Below are 26334 nucleotides of genomic sequence, written 5' to 3'. Positions count from 1 at the left end.
GAACATTAAAGGATTTAAAGTAAAACAATGCATAATCACATTCATTCATATGCAGAGTCACATTCATATTTTAGAAAATTACTACGAACAAGAATACTGAGGATAAACTGGAGGAGAGAACAGTAGCAATCCCAAGAGCTGCTGCAGGAGCCCAGGGAAGAAATTAGGACTTGAACCAAGACAGAAGAAGTAGAGATGAAGAGAAATGTAAGTTAGAACTCTATTGTCCATTAAGGTAGCCACTAGCTGTACGTGGCTATCGAGCACTTGAAATTTAGCTAGTCTGAACTGATATGTGCTATAATTGTAAAATACACACCAGATTTTGAAGACTCGTTGGAAAAAAAAGGAATGGAAAAAAATTTTAATTTTTATATTGACTGCATGTTGAAATAAAATTTTAGATATATTGGATTATATAAAATATAATATTAAAGTTAATTTCACATTTCTTTTTACTTTTTTTTTTGAGGCAGATTAGCCCTGAGCTAACATCTGTTGCCAATCTTTCTCTTTTTTACTGAGGAAGACTGGCCCTGGGCTAACATCTGTGCCCACCTTCCTCTACTTTATATGGGATGCCACCACAGCTTGACTTGATAAGCAGTGAGTAGGTCTGTGCCCAGGATCCAAACCCATGAATCCCGGGCGGCTGAAGCAGAGCGTGCGAACCCAACCGCTATGCCACCAGGCCAGCCCCTCTTTTTACTTTTTAAATGTGGCTACTAGAAAAGTTTAAATTACATATACAGCTTGTATTAATTTCTATTGGACAGCACTGGCTTAGATATTAACGAAATGAACCAACAGGTCTCTAACTTGTATTGCGGGTGGTAAGATTCAGATTTCTGAATTTAGGTTTGAGCAACCAGATTAACGGTGGTACCAATCATTAAAAGCAGGACTCATCTGAGTCTAGGGTGCTAACTGGACTTTTGGGAGACAAATGTCTAGTAGGCAGCTGCATATATAAAAGTTAAAAGTTCTAGAAATGTCTAGGTTAAACAGATATTAACATTTAAGTCATCAGCATTTAAATGGTATGAAGTCCATGGGTATAAATCCAAATAAGGTATACAAAGTAGGAAGCAGGCCAAGCCAACACCAACATCCCACCGCAACCATCTCCTACACAAACCTAGGAAAAGGTGAGAGTGAAGAAGAATGAAGAAAGTAGTTCACAGAAGCAGTTCAAGGAGGTCAATTGTAGCGGCCTCCTTCAAGAAGTGGTTGATTGCACCAAATGCTCTGGAGTGGTTAATATCAAGATACAGAAGAAACTATTTATTATCAGGGACCATTGTCAGAGCAGGGAAAAAGACAGGGGAAGAAGACAGATTGGAAGTAAATAAGCAGTGAATAAGTGTAGGCAGTGAGAGTAAACAATTCTTTCAGATCGCTTAACGCTTATCTGTGAAGAGAAGAGCAATAAGGTAGAAGCTAGAGGATAACACAAGATCAAGGGAGGGTTTTAAGAATTAAATATAAAGGAGATAGTGGCACTTGTTGAAATGCTAACAGAAAAGATCAAGAAGACAAAAGGCTAAAGAAAGAAAGGTAGGTTAGAATATAGATAATGATCTGAAGTGAAGAATGGAATTTTCTCTAAGCACCAGAGATAAAATCACCTGTTAATCCAGAAAGGGGAGGAGAGAACTAGACAATTTTGAGAAGTAAAGATTTGAATCAGCAACCACAAGAACAGGGAGAAAAGCTAGGAATCCACAGCAGGCAGCCAAGTAATTCTGTCCACTAGTTAAGGCTGAAGACCACAAATCTGTGTAAATGTATCCCCGAAGCAATGGGATCTTTTTCTCCAGCAGCAATTCGTAACTTGAGTATAAACCAACAGGCTGTAGGATTCATTTGAAACTGTCATTTTGCAAAAAGGGTGCACAAAAGTACAAGGGATCAAGGGAGCTAACAAGTACAGTTGAAGTGATTCAGTGAACAAAAATGGAGAGGGTCAAGGATGAAACGCAGGAAGTAAGGAAGTGAGACAGCTAAAACAATGTGAAGTTGTAGTTAGAACAGGCCATACAATTAAGATTTTAGAGGTAGAACGTAATTTCCAAATGATAACCACATGGGACCATTAAAATGATGGCTCAAGCACAATCCAGAAACTGTGATGCTCAATTATTGAATGAATTATACACATGGACACTGAAAACACCCCAGAATGATGATAGAGCTTGTGGAGGAAAGGAAAACTGAGTGTTCAGTGCCATCTTTAATGAATAAGGAGAAAACAGGGATGTGGTAACCAACAAATTTAAGAAGGATGAGAAAATGCTGTTGTTAAATAGCATAACCTTTAAAGAAGCAGGTTTTTTTTTAAAAGGGAGAATGGTCTAGGGTCTAGACCAGTGCTGTCTGATAAAAATATAAGGTGAATCACATATGTCATTGTAAATATTCTAAAACATTAAGGAAGTAAGAGTAAACAGGTAAAATTAACTTCAATAGTACATTTTATTTAATCCAATGCATATACAATATTATCATTTCAATATGCAATCAATATAAAAAATTATGATTCATTTTACATTATTCTGCATTCTTTTATTTAGCAATAATCTTTGAAACATAGCACACCTCATTTATGACGAGTCACATTTCAAGTGCTCAAGAGCAACAAGTGGTTAGTGGCACCATACTAGCTATAGATATGGAACATTTCATAGATTTAGGACATTTTCATCATTGTCAAAAGATATACTGGAGACCGCAAATTGAAATGAATAGCAGTGTCCATTACTGGGTGAGGATGTGGGAAAATAGGCACTCTCCTACATGCTTGGTGGAATAGAAACTTAATCCACTTCCGTGAAAAGCAATTTGGCCATGCAAACCAAAAGCTTAAGTTTTCATACTCTCAGACAACAAATTCCACTTCCACAAATTTATAATCTTGGTAATATACAAGATTTAGATAAAAAAACATTCAACAAAACATTGCTAATAATAGTGAAAAACTGTAAAAACCAAGTTCCAAAAACAAGCAAAACAAATATTTTAATATAGGACTCCCATATGTTAAAATATCATGCAGCCATTAAAAGTAAAGTTTTAGAAAAACAGACATGACAAATAACAATATATTGAATGAAAAAACTATTATTAGACAGTTGGCACAGTATTATATACCTTTAAATAATCTCCTGCGTCTACATCCCTAAAAGGATATAGACTGGAGTGACATTAAAGAAACTGGCAAAGTCAAGACCTCAGAAAACTCTCTCCTTCCTTAAAAGCAATGAGAAAACTGGCAAAATTGTCAAAATCAACTTCCTCAGAATGTGGAAATTAGCAAAAGGCCTGCAGCAATCCAAAGAGCACTTATTCAAGAAAAGGGCTGAATCTCAGTAAAAACAGCAGCTCTTGTTGCATTTTAACTTGCCCATTCTCACTGCCCCTCCCCAGCTCCACAGTAGCCTTGAAAACCAACAACACGCAATCATGACAAAAATCAGCAGCCTGTTAGCAAATGGAGGAGGAAGAACAGGCTCCTTCAGAGACCCATTTCCAAAGAACTATCATTATTTGACCTGTCTGGTGGTTCCCTGGAAGACCCCACAAATAAGATAACCAAACAGAGACTTCGGTGATGACACATGGCAAAGAAAACAGACTTTGCCTAATTAGTCTCAAAACAGTCACTAAAGAAACAATAAACAGCAACAATAAACCCTGGTGGTGTGGGTGGGGGGAAATCTGACCAGACTTGCTGTATTACTTAAAATGTCCAGTTTTCAACAAAAAATTATGAGACATGAAAAAAAACAAGAAAGTATGTCCCACATTCAGGGGAAAAAAGCAATCAACAGAAACTATCCCCGAGAAAACCCAGACATTAGGCAAAGACTTTAAATCTGCTATTTTAAGTATGTTCAAAGAACTAAAGGAAATCATGCCTAAAAAAATAAAGGAAAGTATGAAAACAATGTTCATCAAATAGAGACTATCAATACAGAGACAGAAGTTATTAAAAAGAATCAAAAATTCTCAAGTTGAAAAGTACAATAACTAAAATGAAACTTCACCCAGAGAAGCTCAACAGATCTGAGCTGATAGAAGAAAGAATCAGCAGGTGGGAGATTGGATTGGTGGTTACCAGAGGGGAAGGGGGGAGGGAGGAGGGTGAAAGGGATAATTCGGTACATGTGTGTGGTGATGGGTTGTAATTAGTATTTTGGTGGTGAACATGATGTAATCTATGCAGAAATAGAAGTACAATGACGTACACCTGAAATTTTTACAATGTTATAAACCAATGTTACTGCAATAAACAAAAAATTAAAAAAAAAAAATATATATATATAAGGAAGAAAAAATCAGCAAACTTGAAGACAGGTCAAATAACATTAACTAGTCTAAGGAAAAGAAACAAAAAAGAACAAGAGAAAAAACAAACAGAGCCAGAGACTGCAGAATAAAATCAAGCATCCCAACATATACATAATGGGAGTCCCTGAAGTAGTGGAGGGAAAGAGACAGGGAGGAAAGGAGACAGAAGAGGGGGATAGAGGGAGGAAGGCACAAAAAGTATGTTTGAAGAAACAATAGCAAATTTTAAGAAAAACTTTGTCTACACATCAAAAGCTCAGCAAACTCTAAACCAGATGAAATCAAAGAAATCCACACCTAGATACATCATAATTAAACTGCCAAAAACCAGAGACAAAGAATCATGAAAGCAGCAAGCGAGTCAAATAACCACATACAGGGGACTCGCTTAACATCCCATCAGAAATCACAGAGGCCAGAAACTAGAGGGATGACATATTCAAGATGTTAAAAGAAAAAGACTGTCAATCAAGAATTCAACATCTATCAAAGGCCATATTTCAAAAATGAAGGTGAACTTCAGACATTCTCCAATAAACAAAAACTGAGAGAATTCCTCACAAGCATATCTGCCCTACGAGAAATACTAAAAGAAGTCCTTCAAGCTGAAAGGGAAGGACCTTAGACAGTAATCCAAATCCACATGAAGATATGAATATCACTGGTAAACATAACAAGTAAAAATAAAAGATAATATAAATACAACTTTTGTTTGCAACTCTTTTCTTCTTCTACTTGATTTAAAGGACAACTTCATGAAGCAGTAATCATAAAATTGTGTTGACAGGCTTATAACGTATAAAGATGTAATTTGTATGACACTAATAACACAAAGGAGATAAGAGAAAATGAAGGTACACAGGAACAAAATTATTGTATTATACTGAATGAAACTAAGTGGTAATAAACCAAATTACAATGTTATAGACTAAGATATGAACTGTAATCCCCAGGGCAACACCCCCTCCCCCCCCCACACACACAAAATCTCAAAAGAACATAGAAAAAAATTCCGAAAAAACCCAGGAAAAAAACAGGGAATTAAAATGGTATGTTACAAAATACCTATTTAACAACTAAAAAAGGAAGTAATTCAGGAATACAGGAACAAAAAAGAAAAAAGAAAAAATGAACAGAGCCAGAGACTCTGTTGAGATATGATATATAGAAAACAAACAGCAGAATGACAGATGTAAATCTCACTTTTCAGTACAGTCATGTGTCACCTAAGAGACTATGTTCTGAGAGATGCGTCACTAGGCAATTTCGTCGCTATGTGAACATCAGAGTGTACTTACACAAATCTAGGTGGAATAGCCTACTACACACCTAGGCTATATGGTACTAATCTTATGGGACCACCGTCATATATGCAGTCCATTGTTGTCTAAACCGTTTTATGCGGTGCATGACTGTACTTAGTTTAAACGTAACAGGATTAAACATTCCAAAATAAAAGGCAAAAACTGGAGGAATGGATTAAAAAAAAACATGGTCCAACTATACAGAGCTCACAAGAGATACTTTTTAGAATCACAGACACAACAACCAGCTTGAAAGAAAAAGGACAGAAAAAGCAACAAAAAGAGAGTTGGAATGGCTACAACACAGACTTTAAGACAAAAATTGTTACCACAGACAAAAAAGGATGTTTTATACTGATGAAAACATCAATACATCAAAAAGAATAACAATTACAAACCTATTTTCCCCTAACAACAGAGCCCAAACATTTGCAAAGACTGACAGAATGGAAGGGAAACGTAAGACAATTCAACAATAATAGCTGGACTTCAATACCTCACTTTTAAAAATGGGTAAAACAACTAGACAGAAGATAAACAAGGAAATAGAAGACCTGAACAATACATATACCAATTAGACCTAACATATCTGTGTAACACTCCACTTGACAACAGCAAAATGTACTCTTCTCAAGCACATATGGAATGTTCTCCAGGACAAACCATACATTAGACCACAAAACAAGTCTCAATTTTAAAGGCCTGAAATAATCTTTCGTGGATGTTCATCTACAAAAGAATGAAATTATAAATGAATAACAGAAAGAAATTTGGAAAATTCACACATCTGTGCAAGTTAAACTCTACACTCTTAATGGGTCAAAGAAGAAATCACAAAGGAAACTGGAAGATACTTTAAGGTGAACAAAAAAGAAAACACAACATATCAAAACTTATTGAATGTAGCTAACTCAGTGCTTAGAGCAAAAGTTATAGTTGTAAATGACTATGTTAAAAAGAGAACAAAGATCTCAAATCAATTACTTAACTTCCACCTCAAGAACTAGAAAAAGAGCAAACTAAACACAAAGCAAACAGAAATAACAAAATAATGAAGATTAAAGCAGAAATAAATGAGGTACGTAACAAACACAATAGAGAAAAACAACAAAACCATAAGTTGGTTCATTGAAAAAAATCAAAAACATTGACAAACCTTAGCTAGACTAACCAAGGAAAAAACAGAGAACACTCAAATTACTAAAATCAGACACGAAAGAGGGCAAATCACTACCAACCTTACAGAAACAAAAAAGATTATAAGGAAACCTATGAACAACTGTATGCAAACAAATTAGATAACCTAAAGGAAGTGCAAAAATTCCTAGAAAGACACAAACTACCTAACCTGGCTCAAGAAGAAGCAGAAAATCTGAATAGTCCTATAACAAATGAAGAGATTAAGTGAGTAATCAAAAATCTTCCCACAAAGAAAAGACCAAGCCCAGATGGCCTCACTGGTGAATTCTACCAAATGTTTAAAGACTGCCCAATCCTTCACAAACTATTCCAAGACATAGAAGAGAAAGAAACACTGTCCAACTCATTTTATAAGACCAGTTTTACTGATACCAAACCAGACAAACACATAAAAAGAAAACAACAGACCAATGTCCTTTACACAGATGCAAAAACCATCAACAAAATACTGGCAAACTGAATCCAGCAATATAAAAAGGATTATACACCAGGACCTGTGGGATTTATCCCAGAAATGCATACATTGGTTCTATATATGAAAATTAACCAACATAGTACACCATATTAACTAAATAAAGCAAAAACACCATATGATCATCTCAACAGACACAGAAAAAGCACCTGACAAAAATCCAACACCCCTTCATGATAAAAACACTGAACAAACTAGGTATAGAAGAGAACTTCCTCAATCTCATAAAGCACATCTAAGAAAAACCCACAGCTAACATCATACTTAGCAGTGCAAGACTGAATGCTTTCACTCTTCAGCAACAAAACAAGGACGTCTACTCTTGCCACTTCTACTCAACATTGTTCTGGAGGTTCTAGCCAAGCCATTTGGCAAGAAAAAAAAAAAAGCCATCCAAATTAGAAAGGAAAAAGTAAAACTATCTCTATTCATAGATGACATAATCTTATAAACACAATATCTTAGCAAATCCACTAAAACAACCCATGAGAATAAAACTGCAGAAAACAAGATCAATATACAAAAACCAATTACATTTCCATACCCTAGCAAAAACAATCCAAAATGAAATCAAGAAAATTCCTTGTAATAGCATGAAAGAGAATAAAATACTTAGGAACAAATTTAACAAAAGAAGTACAAATATTGTACACTGAAAGTTATAAAACACTGTTCAAAGAAATTAAAGACCTAAGTAAAAGCTATCCTGTGTTCATGGATTGGAAGGCAATTTTGTTCAGATGGCAATACACCCCAAATTAATCTACAAATTAAAGGCCGTGCCTATCAAAATCCTAGTTGGCTTCTTTGCAGAAACTGACAAACTAACCCCCTAATTCATTTGGAAATTCAAGAGACCCAGGATAGCCAAAACAACCTTGAAATAGAACAAAGTTGGAGGACTCATACTTCCTAGTTTCAAAATTTACTTACAAAGTTATAGTCACTAAAACAGTGTGGTACAGGCATAAGGATAGACATAAAAATCAATGAAATACAACTCGCAATCCAGATATAAACCCTGTGTTTAAGGTCAACTGTTATTCTAGAAGATTGCCAAGACAACTTAATGGAGAAAGAACAGTCTTTTCAACAAAAGGTGCTGGGATAACTGGATATTCACATATAAGAGAATAAAATTAGATACCTACCTCACACCATATATAAAAATTAACTCAAAATGGATCAACAACCTAACTTTAACAACTAAAACTAAAAAACTCTTACAAGAAAACAGGTGTAAATCTTCATGACCTTGAATTAGGAATCATTTCTTAAATATGACACCAAAAGCACAAGCATATATTAAAAAGATAAATTAGACTTCATCAAAATTAAAAATTTGTGCTTCACAGAACACTGTCAAGAAAGTGAAAAGACAACCCATGGAATGGTAGAAAATATTTGCAAATCATCTATCTCATAAAAGACTTATATCCAGCATACATAAAGAATTGCTACAATTGAACAATAAAAAGACTACCTGATAAAAAATTGGGCCAAGCACTTTAACAGACATTCCTCCAAAGCAGATATACAAGTTGCCAAAAGTACATGAAGAGATACTCAACATCATTAGCCATTAGAGAAATGCAAATTAAAACCACAATGATACCCCCTCACTCACTAGGATAGTTAAAACAAAAAAGACACAATAACAAGTGTGGATACCGATGTGGAGAAACTGGAACCCTCACACACTGCTGGTGAGAATGTAAAATGCTACAGCTGCTTTGTCAAAGTTTAGTAGTTCCTCAGAAAATTAAACATAAAGTTACTCCATGATTCAGAATTTCATTCCTAGGTAAATATCCAAGAGAACTGAAAGTACAAGTCTACACAAAGACTCGTACTTAAATGTTCACAGTAGCATTATTCATAAAAGCCAAAAAATAGAAACAACACAAATGTCCATCAACTGATGAATGGATAAACAAAACGTGGTATTATCTACACAATGGAATATTATTCAGTAATAAAAAGGAATGAAGTACTGATACATGCTACAACATGGATGAACCTTGAAAACATCATGCTAAGTGAAAGAAGCTAGTTGCAAAAGACCAAATATTGTATGATTTCATTCATACGAAGTGCCCAGAATAGGCAAATCTATGAAATGAAAAGTAGATTAGTGGTTGCCAGGACCTGGGAAGAGGAAGGAATGGGAGTAATTGCTAATAGGTACAGGGTTTCTTTCTGGGCTGATGAAAATGTCCTAAACTTAGTGGGGATGGTTGCACAACTCTGTGAACATACTAACAATGACAGAACTGTACACTCTAAAGAGGTGAATTTTATGGCATGTCAACTATATCTCAATAAAGCCGTCATAAAATCAAGTATGTAGTGTCTATTATATAGTACCTTTCATATATAATTTTTGTATCTCCTTTCTTACATGTATCTTCTCATTTGTGCAAAAAGAAAGGAAGAAACTAAAAGCTAACCCAGAAACTAATGAGATAGTTACCCATATGGATGAGTAGGAAAGTGGCAAAAAGGGGGAATGAGACTAGGGTAAAAAGAGATGAGAGGTGGGAGGGACACTTCTGGACATACTGTTTTATAGAACTGACTATTAACACCATAGAAATGTTTCACATATCCCAATAAAAAAATAACCAAAATCAGCCAGGACAGGAGAAGAACTCAAAATGGATTAAAAACAGTAACAAATGAAACTAACTGTATTTCTTTTCTTTTTTTTTTTTTTTGTGAGGAAGATCAGCCCTGAGCTAACATCCATGCCAATCCTCCTCTTTTTGCTGAGGAAGACTGGCCCTGAGCTAACACCCGTGCCCATCTTCCTCCACTTTATGTGGGATGCCGCCCACAGCATGGCCTGACAAGTGGTGCATTGGTGCACGCCAAGGATCCAAACCCAGGCTGCCAGCAACGGAGTGTGCGCACTTAAACGCTAAGCCATGGGGCCGGCCCCAGAAACTAACTGTATTTCAAACGAGTAACATAACCACACTAAACATGGTGGAGAAGAAAAGAACATAAGTAACTTTAGAAAACAGTATTTTGACTGTATAGTATAAAAATAAAGACAAAAAGAAGTATATACAAATACTGTACTCTAATAAGTAAACATATTTATAACAGCAATTCTGAAACTACATTTACATGTACACCAGAATGGAACAAATATGTAAACAAATTGTGGATGAGCCAGGTTTTTTACTGTTGGGGAAAGGAGTTACAAACAAGAAAAAGAGTAAGGCTAAACTGAAGCTTGTGTTAGTGGAATGGAACTGGTGTATCAGTATGAATTCATGGTTTTTAACATACATATACATACATATTTACATACAAGTAGGTACATACAGAAATAAATATAGATGTGTGAATGTATATAAATGTCTAGTTTCCTAGATCTATCTGCTTAAAACACCTAGAAGCAATGACACCCCATAGCAATTAGCACTTCTAGTGCTCAGATCTTGGTTTCTAAATACTATTCTCAAATAAAAGGAACCAGGTCTCCTTGGAGAAATGATTGATTCCAGGGCTTAGGGAGGAAAAATACAAAATGAACCAGAAAGTAAGGAAGTATTCCAAAAAAATGATGGGGCATGCTGAAAGGATGAATAGGAGCCAACTTGAAAGAGCTCCCAATGGTAAAATCCAGGACAATCTGGGCAATAAAACAATGATAAAATTAATATTCATGTGTCAATACCAATATTAATAAATACCTGAATGAATGAATACATGAAACAGAACAGCTCTTCCTTAGAAAAGAATTCCAAATAAAAAATGTAGAATAGGGCCAGCCCCAGTGGCCTAGTGGTTAAGTTCAGTGCGTTCCGCTTCCACAGCCTGGGTTCAGTTTCCGGGCGTGGACCTACACTACTCGTCAGTGGCCATGCTGTAGCAGCAGCCCACACACAAAATAGAGGAAGACTGGCAACAGATGTTAGCTCAGGGTGAATCTTCCTCAGCAAAGAATATAATAACACTAAAATTAAATTTAATTTTAAAAAATGTAGAATAATGAAACAGAAAATCACTATTAAGGCAAACAGCATAGTAATAATTGTGACAGGGGAGAATTATTGACAGTGAATAAGAGTATGATGAGATTAAGTTATTTGCACAGTTTAACAAAGGACTAGTATCTAAAATACACAATTCAATAAGACAAATATCCCAACTCAAAAATGGACCAAAGATTTCAACAAAGAACTAAAGACATATGGATGGCAAATAAGCCATGATAAGATCCTCAACATCATCAGTCATTAGGAAAATGCAAATTAAAATCATGATGAGGTATTCTACAATTCTACTAAAATGGCTAAAATTAATAACAGTGACCATCCCAAGTGTTGGTAATTATGTGAAGCAATTAGAATTCTTATACACTGTTGATGAAAATGTAAAATGTCACAACTATGGTGGAAAATAGTTTGGCAATTTCTTAAAAAGTTAAACACACACCTACCTATGACCTAGCCTAAATATTTAAGCCAAGGGAAATGTAATCACGTGGCACCATCATTACAGGTTTTTAAAAAGTTTACAAGAAAAAAGCCGAAAAGAAAATATTTCCAAATTTTAACACTGGTTGTCTTTTGCTAACTGAACTTGAAGGTAATTCAGTTTTATATTATTTTCTATTTTCCAAGTTATTAATAAGGAACCTGAAGCATTTCCACTAAAAAAAAAAAAAAAGAATAACAGAAAGAAAATGAAGTCTTGTTCACCACAAGTCAGTAAGGGTTTTCTTTTTAATCAATAAGTCAGATGTTCCTTATTTCCCATTTCTGACAAGTTCATTAGATTGCAAAGGAAGAAATAATGGGAGATAATTCTGACAAGATTTTAATCATGATGTGAATATGGGCAAGGTAGAGAATTAAAGGCTTGAACACTAATAAAATAAGATGAATTAATAGCTGGTTAGTTGTATGTCAACTTCAGAATTATACACCACAAGGATCCATCCTTAACTAAGCCCAGATAACATTAGTCAATACTTTGACGAAAACATAAAAAGAGACGCCTGTCAAACCTCCAGATGATAAAAGCTGAGAAAGTTACCAAATAACTTCATATGACACACTCAGAATCCAAGCGAAATTTAATATGGAAAAATGTGCATTCAAACCATGTCCTTTTTCCCCACCTCCAAACCAAAATCTGAAAGACAAAGTTTCAGTTAAGATCCGAAATATAAAATAGCACTGCAAAAGTAAGGAGGAGGTGGTGGGACACATTTCACCCAATCAACAAATTCTTCTAATAAAAAAAAAAGTGTTGAAAAAGGAAGATAAAACAATAGCAGAACAAGAGGAAAAGGTAGAGACATCTCAGTTGACATTACGCTCCGAAAGTCAGTAGGACAATAAGTAAATAAAGTTACCCTAAAAGGTAATTTAATTTTAGGCCTCAATAACAGACTTATATAGCATGTAGAACAAGACAAAAGACTGATGTATTCTTTTATTTTTTTTTCCAGTGGTTTTTTTTTTTTTTTTTGTGAGGAAGATCAGCCCTGAGCTAACATCCATGCTAATCCTCCTCTTTTTGCTGAGGAAGACCGGCTCTGAGCTGACATCTATTGCCAATCCTCCTCCTTTTTTTCCCCAAAGCCCCAGTAGATAGTTGTATGTCATAGTTGCACATCCTTCTAGTTGCTGTATGTGGGACACGGCCTCAGCATGGCCAGAGAAGTGGTGCGTTGGAGCGCGCCCGGGATACAAACCCGGGCCGCCAGTAGCCGAGTGCTCACACTTAACCGTTAAGCCACGGGGCCGGCCCAGATTGATGTATTCTGATCTGTAATTTTAAGATCACAAGATATCCAGTTCCTGGTGTCAACAGGGATATGTACCAAATGAACAAAGTTTAGACGGCAGTAACTGGATGGCTGGAGGGATATAACCCCCTGCCATATAAACCTTGTAAAGGAAACGGAAAGACTAAAAGTCTCTATAAAAGACTCAGAGTTGTCTTCAAACTATTATACAATAACATTAAAAAGAAAAATTAGACTCATCTTTTTGGTCTCAAGGAGTAAATGAGAACTTCTGAATACAAATACCAAAGACAGACTTCAGATATATTCCAAAATAGGAAGAAAAAAATTGAGAGAGAGCTATTCAAAGATGAAATGTGCTTCCTCAGAAGGCAGTGAATTTCAAACACAGGTTAGACCACCTCTGTCCATCAGAAATATAATACAAACCACATATGTAATATTAAATTTTCTAGTAGCCACATTAAAAAAGCAAAAAGAAACAAGTAAAATTAATTGTAATGATATATTTTATCAACTCAATATACCCAAAACATTATTTCAACATGCAATCAATATAAAAACTAGCAAGTTATTTTTTGTTTTTCAAAGTAAGTCCTTTCAAAATCCTCTGCATATTTCACCCTTATACCAAATCTCAACTCAAACCAGCCACATTTCAAGTGCTCATCAGCCATACTTGCTTGTGGCTACAGCACTGGACAGGGCAGGGTTGGACAGCCACTTGAAAGGTACACTGCAGGGGGAACATGAGCACCGTTTGCATAATTAGATTAAATGACAATACATTTTCCAATCCTGAGATCTTGTGAAAATATCAGAAAAATTAGAAAAGAATATGAAGAACATACTTAAAATTGTAAAATGATTAACTTTATTCCATTTTAATCAGTCACTACTATGCCTTGTGCACTCATGACTTATATATCACTCCGTATTTTACTGTAGCATTCATTCTGAACACAACATAGCAGTTCTGTCAAAGAATTCAGGTTATTTCCAGTACGTAATATGTATCTCAAAAAAAAAATTTGCTTCTTAACAACATCAAAGCCATTTGTCAGAATGTCGAATCCCATGACTCAAAATGTTTGACTGATATTCAATCTTAGCATTGTCTGATAAAAAGAAATATAAGTAAAAATAAAGTATTCATCATTACCTGTTTTTAAGAAAGTTTTCTATAGCTTACCTACATTACAACACCATATAGGAAAATAGAAATTTGATTCCTGTTATGGACTGAATTGTGTCCCCCAAAAAATCATGTTGAAGCCTTAACCCCTAATGTCACTGTATTTCAAGATAGGGCCTTTAAGGAGGTAATTAAGGGTAAAGGAGGTCATAAGACGGCCGGCCCCATGGTGTAGTGTTAAGAAGTGCGTGCGCTCCACTGCTGGCAGCTTGGGTTCGGATCCCGGGCACGCACCTCACCGCTTGTCAGGCCATGCTGTGGTGGTGTCCCACACAAAGTGGAGGAAAATGGGCACGGATGTTAGCTCAGGGCCAGTCTTCCTCAGCAAAAAGAGGAGGATTGGCACGGATGTTAGCTCAGGGCTGATCTTCCTCACAAAAATAAAAAAAAAAAAAAAAGGTCATAAGAGTGGGGGCCCAATCACACGGAACTGGTGTCCTTTCAAGAAGAGGAAGAGACACTAGAAATATCTTTCCCTCCACGCATGCACAGAGGAAAGGCGATGTGAGGGCACATTGAGAAGGCAGCTGTCCACAAGCCAGGAAGAGCCCTCACCAGAAACCAAGCCTGCTGGCCCCTTAATCTTGGACTTCCAGCCTCCAGAACTGTGAGAAAATAATCTGTGGTTAAAACCACCCAATCTGCGATATTCTGTTATGGCAGCCCTAGCAGACTAATACAGGTCCTAAGAAAGTACTTTTAAAAAATTGTATTGCAAACCGAATTAAATTACTGTTGAAATTATTAATAAATTATGATAAATGTTTCTGTATGTTTATAAATTTACTCTACAACCAAAGATTTGAAAAGCATGCCTTGGTGAACTACTGAAATAACCAAAATAATTTGATACCTCAAAACCGCAAATTCTAATTTTATCCAGAACCAAGGTCTTCAACTTATATTTCATTATAAAAACAACATTTTACTCAAGATCAGTACTATATACAATGAAGCTAGAAATCAGTGGGGAGCTCAAAAAAGCATGCCACCCACTGCAATACTATCCCACCAACAATTTTTATAATATTAAATATAAACAATAACTAACTGATAACACATAAAAAATTGACGGTGTTGTTACGTACTAAAAGAGTAGTCTTAACAGTTCAAGGTAAGGGAACTTGAACTCAAAGTTCAAAAGAATCAAAGACTCAGTTGGGAAAAGTTTCCCATAGTGAGTAGTTTTGAGCTAGGCTTTCCTTAATGGATGATGAGACTTCAAGGTAGGTAAGAGCAGCATAAGTAGAAGCAAGAATGCAAAACATGATTTGATCTGAGTATAAGGAAAAAGCCAAACCAAGGAGGCCCTAAAATGTCTGCCTAAGTTTTTAAGGAAAGAACATATGAAAGAATTACAAAGCAGTATATGCATAGCTAGAATTCTGAATTCCAATATTTGCTATAACTTAGAGCTACCCTCTGGTGGGTAAGTTATATAATCTTTCTGAGCCTCAGACTGGGATAGCATCTTTATGAAGTTATTGGAAGGTACATATGAAATATTTAGCACTTCATGTACAATAAGTTCAATAAATGACAGTTATAGTGGTTGTGTAATAGACGACAGCTATTATTAAAGCCTCTGGGCTTTCATCTTGCAGATAAGTGATTCCTAAATGTGGCTGTAATCAGAAGAATCCAGGGAGCTTGATGAAAATAGATACTGGGGCCCCAGCCTAGAAGTACAGCATTAGAATCTTGGTGGTAGGGCCCCGAAAACAGTATTTTTAACAAGAACCTTAGAAGCCTACACCATAAATAACAGAAAGATATTTAAAGTTCTACAATAGGTCAATTATTTTATGAAAGTAGTGTTTTTGGTACAATAATCTTACAAAGAATTAAATAAAGTGGGAAGAGACTGGAAGCAATAAGACCAATGAGGAAACTACTTGATAGGAAAGAAACTCCTTTGTTTATCTTGGTTAGATTCTAATTTGTTAAACGGAATCCACTAGTGACTGACTATACTTAGAACACCCATCCTTCAATTAAAAAACAATGGAGGGCCGGCTCCGTGGCTTAGCGGTTAAGTGCGCGCGCTCTGATGCTGGCGGCCCGGGTTCGGATCCCGGGCGCGCCCCGGGGCACCGCTTCTCCGTCCAGCGCGAGGCTGAGTCCCACGTACAGCAACTAGAAGGATGTGAACCTATGACATGCAACTGTCTGCTGGGGCTTTGGGGGGAAAAAAGTGAATAAATAAAATCTTTAAAAAAAAAAAAAAAAAAAAAAAAAAAACAATGGAATCTCTCAGCCCTACCCAAAAACTTCCAACACAGAGTCAACTAAAAGATGTTTCCATCAAGCATAAAACTTCTCCCTTATTTGCTTTCTCCTAACCAGTACTAATGTCAATGGTGTATTTATTTCATATAACATGTTGTATTTGCATGTCTGTGCTATTATTTCTGCACTTCCTCCATGTTGACCAAATATTTAACGTTCAATAAGACAGGGGCTGCAACTTTTCAGCAAGTCTAAAATTATTCCAAAATTTCAAAAAAGAAAAAAAAGGAACTACAACCATGTATTTATCCTTCTAACAGCACAGTACCATGGTCCAACACAAACTTAAGTATCTGGTGGGTCCACTTGCCAGCTAAGTCATTCTAGTTATCTTTCTGGCTCACAGCTGAATTAATCATCTCATAAAGTAATTCCTAGTTGTTCTGTATTAGACCAACTTTTATCTTCTATACAAAACCTAAGGCAGGCCTGACTATAGTTCTATCTAGGATCACTAATTTCATCCTTTTGTGCCAAGTTCTCATGTCTCCAAACAAACTAGAGAAATGTTAACTACTCGATTCACCCTTCTCAGCAACGAGAAAACCAACAGACTACAAGTTGTCCTCTAAGCATCAATGGCCTTTGCAAATTATACAATGACTACATGTTTTGGTTTTTGAGGTTCTTTTCTATTTGCACACTATTTTATACATCCATAGAACAAGAATGATTTCTACTTAAATTTATTTCCCTTTCACTCAGCTTATCAATTATACAGAATATAGCTGGGAACCAGAAATGGAAATCTTAACTCAGTGCTTAACAGATAGCAGGCCTTCAATAAAGAAATGAACCAGGAAATAAAAACTGAGCAATAAAATACAAAAATTTATAACAGCAAACTGGATAGCTACAAAATTCAAGGAAAGAAGAAAGTAGGTACATCCATGAGAGCAGAAAAATGTGAAAAGCTATGTATAGTTAAAAAACAAAAATGACTCTCATATTGCATTACTTAATAGTCCCATATTGTAAGTCACAGCACAAAACCAAACACTCCTGATGGTGATTTTAACAAATTCATGATATTCTACTGAAAGCAGGGAAGCTAATCAGTTTATACATAATAAATATCTCTCTCCAGTAATATAAGAAATGTAAATTAAGACAAGTTTAAGATACCAAACTAACAAATACCCTAGGAAAATAACTGGGGAAGAAGTGTGTTTAAAGATACTCTTTAAAATACTACTTATAATTCTAAAATAGGGAAACTATGAAATGTCTCAAAATAATAAAATGGCTAGGTAAATTAGAATATCAACACTGGTTCTGTATTACAGAGTACTTTTACATATACTGCACCTCAAAATATAGAATTCACACCTGAGGTTATCAACCCTGGCTGTTCATCAGAATTACCTAAAATACCTAAAACGCAAATTTCTGAACCTCATCTCACACCTAGTGAATTAATGAGTTTCCAAGTTTGTTAAGCACTAGAAGTGTTTCTAATGCCTGACCAGGGTTAAGAACCACTAACCACTAAGAGACCACTAATTACAACCATGAAAAAAATATATGTAATTAAGAAAGAACACAAATTAACCTTCAGTGATTGAAATAATTTAATGGTTTTTTTTCCTCCTGGTTAATTTGTTTAATCATAAAAGGAACTAAGTATATCTATTAAACTTTTTAAAATTAAAAATGGTTTAAAATGTTGATGCTTGAAGGTATACTAGTTACTGAAAAAATTTTCCTTGTTTAGATCACCTCACATCCCAGATGTCACATGTAACAAATGAGGTGGTACCTTGGGTATTTTAGTAACAGTATAAACACAAAGCACTAAGATAAAATTACTATGAAGACTTTGCCTCCTTTTACACAAATAATGATCTCACTCAAAATATTTACAGTATTCTCTAAAATTGATTGACAATATATACCAAAATCTTCCTCAAAAAGAAAGAACTCTGATTACAATCTGAATGAACAATTTGAATATATAAGAATACAAAATGTCATTTGTGTAAAGAAACATTAGCGTGACCCTTAGTTTGAAACAGCTACTGCTGTGAAATGTACCAGTAGAAATTTTAAATAAGTAAACATTTCAGTACTACTCAAAAAATGGTGACCTCAGTCCCTCCAACTTTGAAGTTTCACACAAATCACTTTATTCCAATTTCTTTTAATTCTGCTCACCAAACTACAAATACCAAGCCTTAAAAAAAAGTACTAACAAATTTACTGACCAAACTAGAGTATAGCTTTTGTTTAATATGGCAGATTCAATTACTAAACATAAAAATTCTAAGCACAAATGAATAATTTACAATAATATTAAAATGTTTATTTTCCATCCTAGATGTCTCTCCTAGTATTGAGACTTTACCAGACATGCTCACTTAGATATCTCCAGGTCTCTCAATTTCATGTTTTAAATTACCTATCTCAAGAAACGGTACCTACTTATCACCCATTCACTCAAGTCAGAAAGTTCAGATATTCTGAATTCATTACTCACCACCTACATCCCCTCACATACCAAATACCTCACAACCATCCCCTATACTTCACCCGCTTTGCCATTGCCCTAGTTCTGTCCTTCCTCTTTTAGTTAGGACTGGCTATATTAACATCCCTCAATTCACCGGCCCTAGCTTGGTGCTCTATCTAACTCTACTGGAATAATCATCCAGATGCTCATGGTTACCATTCTTCCCTTTTAAAATCCTTCAATAAAGATTTTTTAAAAATTCTCAGCACAGCAGATCAGATCTCTGCTTACCTCTCTAGACTCAGAACCTACATCACCATGATTTCTCAGCCTAAAATAAGCATCCTTCCTCTTCTTCCTCTGGCTAATCACTCCTACCCACCTTTAAAGATTCACCTTTTCCAGTTTGGAAAAGGTATCCTGCTCTGTACTCTCACTGTATCATATCATAAATGCCAGGTTGGGAATACAAAAGGGAACAAAACACAGTCCTTAACTTTAAGAAACTTATAAACGGAGGCAGAAAAGTAAATAGTCAATTGCCATACAGTCTAACTCTTCTGTTTAAACTAACATCTAAGTGCTTGTTATATGCCAGGCTAAGGACTTGCCATGTATTATCTCATTTAATTCTCCAATAACTTTATGATTCTCACTTTATAGAGATGGAAACAGAAAAGTTTTGTTACTTGCCCAAGGTTCAGTTAAGCTTTAAGGATGTGAATCCAGGTCCGACTCCAGAACCTAAACTCTTAATCACTACGTCTTCTATTTCTACTGTCGCAGCATTTAACTCAGTTTCCCCAGTGCCCAGCATACAGCAGGCACAAGACATATATCTGTTAAATGAATAAACCTGAGTGTTGAAGTCCTAAGCTAGTAATGACTTAATATCAATTCTACCACTTTAACTGATAATGTCTTGTATCGAAGTGTCCAAAAGCTCTGAGATACTAACACATGAGAAATGATCAGTGTCCCAAGTTACTCATCATATCATGGTTTATAACAGCAAAATACTGAAAATAAATGCCTATCAGAACACGTTAAACAAATCACAGCCTATCCATATGATGGAATTATGCAGTTGTATAAAAGAGTAAGAATGCTCTTCATGTACTGATATGGAATAATCTAAGATACACTAAGTGGGAAAAATTAAAAGGTGAGGAAGAATGTGTGCGTGATGCTACTATGGGTGGGGGCAGAAGGGATATACATTTTTTGCTTGTATACGCAAAAATCATCTCCAAAAGCACATATAAGAAACTGTTAAATAGATTGCCTAAGGAGTACGAAACTGGGTGACTTGGGGATAGGAATAGGAAGATTTCACTACACACCTCTTTTTAACCTTTTGAATTTTGAACCAAGTGACTGTATTACCTATTTCACAAATATATTAACTCCCCCCAAAATAAATAAGTATTTTCAGAAATCATAATACAAACACTATGTAACATCCATAAGGCCAGGGGCCATAGCTTTCTTGATTGCTACTGTTTTGCAGTGTCCAACACTTGTTGGGAGTCAAATATTCGTTACATTAATGAAGTTTACAATAATCTCCAACTGCCACTGTGAGAGTATTTCAAATATATTTTACAAAGAAAGTAAAACTGGAAAAAAATGGTTTTGATTTTTCCAAAAAACATTCAGAGCTCAATCCCAAGCCTACTGTTTATCAAACTCTGGAAGACTACTAGAATCTGTTATCCTTCTAAAAGTAGCAAGGTGATCATTTTACTATTGTTTCATGTTTCCTTCACATTTCAAATCTTTCACAACAAAGAAGTTAAGGGGGGAAAACTTGAAAAAGCTACTAAGAAAAACCACTTTACATGAGTCAACTGTATATGGATTATATCTCAATAAAGCTGTTTAAAAAAAAAGAAAACTAATCTATGGATATTAGAAATCAGATCAGCAGTTACCTGGAGCAGTAGGGCGATAACTGCATAGGGGCACAAGAAACTCAGAGGTGATGAAAATGTTCTGTATCTTGATTGGAATAAAAACTACATGGTGTATGTCAATCTTCATTGAACTAAACACTTAAAATACGTGCATTTTATTGTATGAAAACTATACCTCAATAAAGTTACTTTGCAATAATTTGGAAAACATTTGGAAATGCAGATTCCTGGGCCCCCTCAGAGTCTGCAAATCACTGGGTCTGTGGTGGGAACCAGTTAACCTGCATTTTTAACAAGGGGCCCTGGGTTGACCCTCATGCATGAGGTTATCATTTATACTTTGGAAAACACTGACCTAGCATAATGTTGTATGTCCAGTAATTACTGATCACGTTTTTCAAAAATTCATGAATTAAATGATAAACTTACACACAAAAAAAAGCTACCTAGGTGATTCCGATTCCCAAGTTTGGGAAATACTAAGTATTAAACGGTAGGAGTTCTAGGAGGACGACTTATGGACCAGATGGTTAACAAAGACATCTTTCTTCTCCATCTTCTATGATCCTTCAATGGCTCTCCACCACCTAGTACAGTGGTTCTCAATCTGGGGTGATTCTCCCTGCCAGGTGACACCTGGCAATGTCTGCAGACATTTTTTTTTATTATTACAACTGGGGAAGGGGAGTGCTACTGGCATCTAGTGGTTAGATGCCAAAGATGCTGGTAAACGTACAACGCACAGGACAGCCCCTCAAAGAATTATAAAAATTCCAAATTGCAATAGTGCCGAGTTTGAGACACTCTGATTTGGAGCCTCATCTCTCAAATGAAGCTACCAAAGTACACAGTTGTGGCCCCAGAAATAAACAAAATAACAGAGTTAACATGTTACATCTTCAGGAGAGTCCATTTTTACTTCCAGATTGGGGAGGAAGCAGGAGTGGGTCATCTTTATATTGTATATAAAGCAAACAAATATAAAATGCATATGTCACATGAGTACCTAAGATTTTTTTTAAAAATTTCAAAATAATGTAAGCAGGAACAGCTTCAGACTTTACTCCTCAACCTCAGGGGTACTTACTTACTCTCCTCAACCTTCAAAGTATTTTGAAGGTAAGAAACACTTGCCTAAAGCAAAGTACACAAACTTTAGATTGACAGGCAAGACCTCATCTTTAACTACCTCTACTAGAATTTTTAGGGCTATTTGTTACTGCAGCATGATCTAACCCAGTGCTATTCAAAGTGTGGTCTGTGGACCAGTGAGCCAGTCTGAACTGTTTACCAGTTTATATCAGAGAAGGACAGAAATTGAGAGCATAAAAATGGAAATTTTTATAGCAGAATACTTTTATGTCTATTGGATCTAATAAAAAATTAGGGCATGTATTTTGCCATATTTCACCTTGATTTTTTAGAATTTTGCAGTACTTTGTATTTTACAATGGTATCAGTCAACAGTGGATTGGAAAGAGAAAGAAAGAAGAGGGAGGGAGGGAGAAGGAAGGGTCCTTCATCAGTTTGAGAAGCACTAACCTAACCTATCTTGACTGACACATCTAGTAAATGGCAAAGCCAGGATTTGTCAGACAGCAAAGTCTGTCTGACACCAAAGCTCATATTCTTAATCATTATACTATATTTCTCTGTTATCACTAACACTTTGAACTTAAACACCTATGTGTAATCCCCACCTCTGGAGAGCTGGGTAGACTGCACCACGTAGGAATCACAAGGACTTTTTGTGTGTCTAGCCTAAGGCCTTCAACACTGAAAGCAAACCAAGCTGCCTCCTTGGCCCCTTTTCCCCAGGTTCATGCTCAAAACTTGGCTCTCTTGATCTCTGATGATGCAAAAGGACAAGACCAAAAAAAAAAAAAAACATTTCTCCTCCAGGCCTAGAGCAGAGTCACCGAATGATACTATCTTCTTTTGGGACCCACCCTGATTTCTACCTGGTTTTGGGAAATGATCTCCTCCAAGCAGAAGTATGCCCCAGACCTCTCTAACCAGACTAGCTATATGGAGTACAGAATAAATGAATTCAAAACAAGAAAAAGCGACATGCACGTAATAGCATTTAAAGTCTTCCCTTCTCACACCAGGACCTCCAACCTCTACCGTAAGATTTAAAGAACTTTGACTTGACCCATCCATATCACACGTCCCCCAAGTGTTTTTATAAACTTTTTTGACCATAATCCTTAATAAAAAAGAAATGTTATATCCCAATCCAATACACAATACTTTAAAAACAAAATTCCCCCCCCCAAAAAATTCATACTAAATGCAATATATTAATATTTTCTATTTCTTTCCTACTTTTTAAAAAGTATTAGCAGAAATCCACAAAATTTATTTCAAGACCCACTAATAGATCTCAACTTGCAGTCTGCAAAACACTGGTGAAGAGATCAACAGTCTACATTTAACAGTATGCTCTCATCTGGCAAGCCTAACCCATAATCATGCTACCTTAAAATTCTTCTCAAAAACACATTTTTTCTACATCAGTTTCATTGCACAATAAATTTTGTTATTTACAGTCCAAACTTAGTACAGAAAGAACATACAAAAAACTTTCTCAAAATTTAGTAAAATGCATAAACGTTACAATAAAAATTTTCAACCTCTAACGAAAAACTGAAGATAGCTTATTAGCTCAAAATATGAAACATGGTTCTCAGCTGATAATTTGGTCAGGTAACAACACTCTATTGGTAAAACCCAGAAAAGTCTTTAGTGAATATGTATACCATCAAATTATAAGAAGTCGGAAGCCAACCTGCTCTACCACTATCTTCACTCAGACTGGTCTGGTCATCTGACCACCTCGCATTATTGAGACCTTGGAAACCACAATCTAACTCTTCCTCCTCTCCAAGCGTTTTTGTTTTTGTTTCTGTTTTTTTTGAGGGGGGGAGATGTTTGTGTTGTTGTCCTTGTTAACCCTCTACAATTGCTTTAAAGTCTGTCAGGAATCCTACCTTGTCTCAGACTAGCTCAAAAGTTCTGGCATGGACTTATTTAAGAGTATTTCTAAGGGAAAATGCACAAATCCAAACAACTAATTTTTCTAACAAACTTCTGAAACATAATCTATTGATAACACTACCTTTCATGTAGTTATGTATTGAATACCTTATCTCCAAATCAAAACTGAAACCAAAAATTCTTAACTAAATTACAAAAATATAATATTCTTTCTGTAAATTAAAATCTACTTGATGTAAACACAAAATAAATTTCTATTATCAGTTATGAACTTCAATTCTGTAAGCCTAAGAGTGCATGTGACATTTTTAGTAACTGTATTAAGAGAACCTGGCTCCATCATGCTGTCCCATCACAGAATGACCATACAAACCATCTATGTAGCTTCCACATTTATTTCAAAGCTCCTCTCAACACTGTCTCCTCTAGCCCCACCCACTGAACAGCTGGGTGGGATGAAAGAGTGTTTCCTGCCCTCCCCCCTTGCTCCTTCCCTTGCTATTTGAAGGAATAAGGGATCCAAGCATCAGTAACTAGCTTAATAATTGTTTATATCGTGCTAAGGGACCATCCTTCCAGTCTATCAGGATTCCATAAATTTCACCCATACCTGTACACTTAATGCCTAAAAAGTTCCCTCCTCAAATTGCTTATAAACTCGGGGGGCGGGGGAACTGATATACTCATCACCTGTATGTACATAAACATGTGAAACAAGTCAAATGCTCCTGATTCTAGGTTATCTGCTCATTCAGATTCTCAAGGGCACTCAGGAAGATGTTTTTCCATTTCATCAAAATAACAAAGCAAAAGAAATCAGAGTTCAAGTTGAACTCGAACAATAAACTTGCAGGAATAAGTTTTTTCAGTAACTAAGCAAACACTTAGACGTCACAAATTCTTTCCCTACACTACAAAAACCCAGATTTGAAACAGCGTACTCTCAAAATGTAACTTAGCAAATGGAAATGTGTTAGAAAAATCTCAGACGCTTATTTTCTACTATACACACAGTATGAAATGGAACTCAGGAGTGGAAAATGTGAATGAAATGGCCTGTTCTTTTTCCAATATGTGGGGGAGGAAAGGAAATGAAAGGGCTTCTTAAGAGAATAACTGAGAATACTTAAATATTTTCAAAAATTAATTTCCTTAAACATCACCAGACCGTATCTCCAACTCCCTCCCTTCTCCAGCGACCCTTCCCACCCTTTCCACTCCTCGGGAGGGCGCCCTTCCCAGATGTTCTCTTTCTCCTTTTTCCTAAAAATTAAGCCCAAACCAGGCTTCTTATCCTCCGTACGGCAGCCTCGCCCACCATCCACCGGCCCTCGGGGTCGCGGCTGGGGAAGGGAAACCCCGAGAGGCGGGGAGGGGGAGCCAGGAGGCGACGCGGTGGCTGGAGCCGCTGCAGCCGCCGCCGCCGCCGCCGCCGCCGCCGCCGCCGCCTCCACCGCAGCTTCAGCCTGGTGCATCCTTCTTCCTCCCTCCCCGCCGCCGCCCTCCCGGGGCCGGCCCACACAGCACCCTCACCCGGGCGCGCACACACATCCCCACCCTCCCGGCCAGGCCCACTCCCCCACGAGGGGAGCTCTGCCGCGGGGGCTGCGGCCGCCGACCGAGGAAGCAGGGCCGCGGGAGCCGGGGGCCGGGCAAAGACGACCCCGCTCCGGCGCGGCGGCGGAGGCCGCGGCTCAGGTCTCTCCGCTCCTCGGGCCCGCCCGCCGCGGCACAGGAAATGCCGCCGCCTCGGCTCTCCTCACATTCAATTCAAACTGTCACCGCCGCCGCCTCCCCTCCCCCCGGGCCCGCCGCCGCGCCCCGGGCCCGCCGTCGCCCCCACCCCACCTCCCCTCGCCCCTGCCCCCGCCTCGCCTCAAGGCGTTCCTCCCGCTCGGTCCGGCGGCCGCAGAGCCCCCCTGCGTCCGGACCCGCCGACCCGAGTCGCGGCGGCCCAAAGCTGAGACTCACCCATGGTGCTGCTGTTGACGCTCCTCTCCTCAGCAGCAGCGGATCTCGCACTGACCGACATCCCCTCCCCCCTCCGCGACCAGCCTGGGCGCAGCGCAGCCCGCCGATTCTCCAAAGCCGCCTACGCCGATTCCGCGGCGTAGCCGCCCGGCGTCGCTGCCCTGCTTACGCAGGCGACAGCAGGCAGATTCCTCCACTGGCTCTCTCCCGACTCCCGCTCTCTCCTCCGCCCCCCGCCCCCTCAGACGAGGCTTCCGGACCGAGAAGAGGCTGGCTTCGATCTCGCGAGATTACTCCCTCCCTGCCCCGCCGCCTTGCTCCTCTTCGAGCATGACTTCATTGGTGTGAGCACTCTTTTGCTGCTCGGGTTTAGCCGCCATGTTTAATTTGGCGGGATTCGGCACCTCTGGGGTCATGA

General features: G+C 37.3%; 1 protein-coding gene across 1 annotated transcript in view; it reads right to left on the bottom strand.

Moving 5' to 3' along the window:
- Positions 1-26045, bottom strand: part of SEPTIN7 (septin 7) — a 115685-nt gene extending 89640 nt beyond the window's left edge. Inside the window, exon 1 of the mRNA XM_087429516.1 lies at positions 25917-26045. The gene's annotated coding sequence lies outside the window, so the exon portion shown is untranslated. The remainder of the gene's footprint in view (positions 1-25916) is intronic.
- Positions 26046-26334: the final 289 nt, after the last annotated feature.

This window comes from Ceratotherium simum, chromosome 1 (genome assembly GCF_057802395.1).
Source record: "Ceratotherium simum simum isolate JZ-2026a chromosome 1, ASM5780239v1, whole genome shotgun sequence".
NCBI classification, from domain to species: Eukaryota; Metazoa; Chordata; class Mammalia; order Perissodactyla; family Rhinocerotidae; genus Ceratotherium; species Ceratotherium simum.
This window is presented reverse-complemented; position numbering and strand designations above follow the sequence as displayed.